The sequence below is a fragment of the Bison bison genome, unplaced genomic scaffold, assembly GCF_000754665.1.
Source record: "Bison bison bison isolate TAMUID 2011002044 unplaced genomic scaffold, Bison_UMD1.0 scf7180017864383, whole genome shotgun sequence".
In the NCBI taxonomy this organism is placed as follows: Eukaryota; Metazoa; Chordata; class Mammalia; order Artiodactyla; family Bovidae; genus Bison; species Bison bison.
This window is the reverse complement of record NW_011494955.1, coordinates 227,493-232,074: the sequence shown is the minus strand read 5'-3', so window position 1 is coordinate 232,074 and position 4,582 is coordinate 227,493. Positions and strand designations below refer to the sequence as shown.

General features: G+C 51.1%; 1 long non-coding RNA gene across 1 annotated transcript; it reads left to right on the top strand.

Moving 5' to 3' along the window:
* Positions 1-1,690: 1,690 nt before the first annotated feature.
* LOC105001388 lies at positions 1,691-3,886 on the top strand. Its single transcript, XR_826860.1, has 3 exons — positions 1,691-2,678; positions 2,950-2,979; positions 3,569-3,886. It is a non-coding gene; the product is annotated as an uncharacterized LOC105001388 (long non-coding RNA).
* Positions 3,887-4,582: the final 696 nt, after the last annotated feature.

The window sequence follows — 4,582 nt, the reverse complement described above, 5'->3', positions numbered from 1 at the left end:
GTCCTGTGGGCACTGCTGAGTTTTCCAAATTTTCTGGCATATTGAGTGCAGCACTTTCACAGCATCATCTTTCAGGATTTGAAATAGCTCACCTGGAATTCCATCACCCTCACTAGCTTTGTTCGTAGTGATGCTTCCTAAGGCCCACTTGACTTCCATTCCAGGATGTCTGGCTCTAGGTGAGTGATCATGCCATCGTGATCATCTGGGTCGTGAAGATCTTTTTTGTATAGTTCTTCTGTGTATTCTTGCCACCTCCTTTTAATATCTTCTGCTTCTGTTAGGTCCAAACCATTTCTGTCCTTTATTTTGCCCATCTTTGCATGAAATGTTCCCTGGGTATCATTAATTTTCTTGAAGAGATCTCTAGTCTTTCCCATTCTGTTGTTTTCCTCTATTTCTTTGCACTGATCACTGAGGAAGGCGTTCTTATCTCTCCTTGCTATTCTTTGGAACTGTGCATTCAAACGGTTATATCTTTGCTTTTCTCCTTTGCCTTTAGCTTCTCTTTTCTCAGCTATTTGTAAGGCCTCCTCAGAGAACCATTTTGCCTTTTTCCATTTCTTTTTCTTGGGGATGGTTTTGATCACTGCCTCCTGTACAATGTCATGAACCTCCATCCATAGTTCATCAGGCACTCTATCAGATCTAATCCCTTGAATCTATTTGTCACTTCCATTGTATAAGTGTACGGGATTTGATTTAGGTCATACCTGAATGGTCTAGTGGTTTTCCCTACTTTCTTCAATTTCAGTCTGAATTTGGCAATAAGGAGTTCATGATCTGAGCCACAGTCAGCTCCCAGTCTTGTTTTTGCTGAATGTGTAGAGCTTCTCCTTCTTTGGCTGCAAAGAATATAATCAATCTGATTTCAGAATTGACCATCTGGTGATGCCCACGTGCAGTCTTCTCTTGTGTTTTTGGAAGAGGATGTCAGTGCTTTCTCTTGGCAAAACTGTTAGCCTTTGCCCTGCTTCATTCTGTACTCCAAGGCCAAATTTACCTGTTACTCCAGGTATCCCTTGACTTCCTACTTTTGCATTCCAGTCCCCTATCACGAAAAGGACATTTTTGGGGGTGTTAGTTTTAGGTCTTGTAGGTCTTCATAGAACCGCTCAACTTCAGCTTCTTCAGCATTACTGGTTGGGGCATAGACTTGGATCACTGTGATATTGTATGGTTTGCCTCGGAAACGAACAGAGGTCATTCTGTCGTTTTTGAGATTGTACCCAAGTACTGCATTTCAGACTATTGTTGACTAGGATGGCTACTCCATTTTTTCTAAGGGATTCTTGCCCACAGTAGTAGATATAATGGTCATCTGAGTTAAAGTCATCCATTCCAGTCCATTTTAGTTCACTGATTCCTAAAATGTCGATGTTCACGCTTGCCATCTCCTGTTTGACCACTTCCAATTTGCCTTGATTCATGGACCTAATGTTCCAGGTTCTTATGCAATATTGTTTTTTGCAGCATTGGGTTTTACTTCCATCACCAGTTACATCCCCACTTCACAGATGGGAAAACCGAGGCCCAGACAAGAAAGCCACGCATCCTGGGCTCGACCCATGCAGCCAGACTCGTATCCACGGCCCACGACCGGGGGCTGATCTGCCCCAATCCCTCACCCCGGCTCCGTGACCCCGCCCTATCCCCTACGGGCTTAAGGGCACGACCCCCAGCCCACCCCAGGGCGGCACCCAGGCGCTACCGCCCCACTCTCGGCGTTCAGCGGCTGAGCACCCGGCGAGAGAGGAGCCGGCGATCGTCTCCGGGCTTGGCCAGGCCTCCCGGTTACCTTGGCGACCACCACCTTTTCCGAGCCCAGCCCCTCTCTGAAGGCGGCGGTAAGTACTCCAGCGTCCGCGTAAAGCTGGAGCCTTCCTGCGATTCGCCATCGCCTTGGAGACACGTGGCGTCACACAGCTGACAATCACTTCTACGCTAGTGATTGGTCGTGCCCAGGGGAGGGCGGGGCTTTCGGTGTGGGTCCCGGCTGTTAGTCGGTTCCACTCGCAGGACAGGCAGGCCGGAGCGTTCCCTCGAATGTTTGAACTGTGTCCTTAGACCGCCCCCCGCTCCGCCGCGAAATCCCCACGGCCGGGTCCTCCTGCTCCGGCCTAACTTAAGTTCCCGCCTCTAGTTCCGACGAGTCCGGATGCCAGATTCTACCCCAGTTCTGCCATTGGATCCCACCGCCCAAATCCATGTATCCGTTTCTCGCCCAGTTAAGGCGTTGGTTTCCCCTCTTCGAGTCCCGGTCCCCCTTTCTCTCCGAATTTGTGCCCTGCATCTCCAGATCGCAGCCGCTAGTGTCTGTATCTGTGAAACTTATGAACTCATACATCTGGCCTCCAAAATTTGAGATCCTGTACCCACTAACTCTGGACATTTGGATGTTCGAAATGTGTTTCTGGACTTATCCTTAATCCAAGCCTCTGAGAGCCCCTATTAATACCCTGTCCTAAGTTCTTCCTCCCCTCTATTCTCCATCCCAAGTGCTGCCAAATGAGGAGACAGGTCTGCAGCTGCTCGGGCATCGCCATCCCAGCCCTGCACTTTCTGTCCCGTTGCCCCTTCTGGCCCTCATTCCGAAGAGCCACCCTGAACATGTGGTCCTGATTTACAACTAAGCAAATTGAAGACGGGGATTGGGCTTAGACTAGCCCACCTAGCAGGTGAGCTGGTCCAGGCACCTCCCTTGCCTTGAGCTCTAGTCCTATAACAAGCATCCTGGACAAGCCACCCATCCCTGTGAGCCCAGACTGATGCTCAGTGGCCAGGGCAGTGGGAAAGATCAACTTGCTCTCTGCCAAGGAGATGGGTGCGGGTGTTGTGTATGTGTGGGGGGTGGTGGTGGGCGGGTGGCAGGAAGACTAATAGTCCTGCAGGAGTTAGAGGAATGATAAATATGCTTGTTTGTTCACATTCATTTGTTCCTTTGAGCAGGTTTGAAATCAAAGAGACCATCCTTCCTTGGTAAGTATATGGTTACTGGTTCATGAACCTTTTCTTTAATAAGGGAGGAGCTTAGGGGGCAGAAAGAGACCCTCTCTGAATCATGCCAGATCCAGTGGAAAGGCCTAGAGTTGATTGGACTCATTTGTTCATTGGACACATATTTATTGGGCACTTTGTAGGTGCTAAGCTCCCTGGCACTGGGGCAGACATGATGCAAAGAAGTGGAGAGGCCAGCTGAGGGAGGAGAGGTCAGGTTCTGGGGCAACCAGCTTAGAATTCCAGCTCTGCCCCCTTTTGCTGTGTGACCCTGGGTGAGTTACTGCACCTCTCTGGGCCTCCATGACTACCTAATCAAGTTGTTCTGAAGAGCAAATGGTCTGATTCCTAGATTCCTAATGCCTACCTGGGATTAGGAAGGGGTTTCCCAAGGCTGACCTCGATTAAGAGGTGGCCAGGAGGACTTCCCTGGTGGTCCAGTGGCTAAGACTCTGTGCTCCCAAGGCAGGGGTCCAAGGTTGGATCCCTGGTGAAGGAACTAGATCCTACATGCCACAACTAAACAGGGGTAGCCAAATAAAAATAATTATTTTTTTTAATTTTTAAAAAGAGGTGGCCAGGAAGAGGGACAGAACCACGTGAGGAGGTGTTCTGAACAGGGGACAGAAGGACTATGGGTCTGAAATTGGTGTCTCATGGAGGAAGGCGGCCCAGTGACTCAGTGTCTGCCTGAAGCCCACAATGGGAGCAGCAAGACTCTGGAGACGTGCCACAGTTACTGTGAGCAGAGGCTGTACTTCCAGCTGGGGATACACAGAGAACAAGCCTGACATTCCACCCTCATGGAGCAGTTGGAAAACCAGGGCACAGAGGATGGCCAGGGCTCCTTAGCCCAGAGTGAACATGCTGCACCAGGAATTGGGCGGGGGTGGGGGTAGGGGGTGGGGTTTACAGAGCCTTGCCCCCTCCAGCCTGGAGAACACAGTACCAGCATCCCTAGGCTTACAGGATCAGACTCCAGACTTTGTACCTGTGTCTGGGGACCTGGAGAGGTGGGACTACCCTAGCCCTGGCAAATAGTGTGTGATCTTCAGCTAAGCAAGGTGACCCCCGACCCCCCCACCACAGAGGGCTTTACAGCAGGTCCTCCCATCTGCTCTTCACTGCACGGTGGTCACTCTTGTCAAGTCTATAAAGATGTCCACTATCAAGTGACCACTGATGGCCAGGCCACAGACTCCTTACTCACCTTGTTTGATTTAGTTCTCATTTTCACAGACAGGGGAAACAGGTTCAGAGGGGTGGGCCCTTGTCAGCTTTTGAGGAGAAAGAGTCAGGGCTGGAGGCGGGGCACTCTATATCCTGCTGGGTGAGAGTGCCCAGTGCCTACTCCTAGCTTCCTGTTTTCCCCTGGGAAGTACTTCCCCAGCTGCATCCCCCAGGACCAGACAGAGCCTACTCAGCCCCTCCCTATCCCCACAGACCATGGTGGGAAGCCCAACTGCTGCTCTGCACACAGCAGGGCAGAGGCCAGGGGAAGGCTACAGGATGCAGGGTGGTGGGGGGGTGGGGGCTTGGCCTCTGGGCTCAGTTCCCAGACTTCCACCCCCCTAGAGCCTGAGGT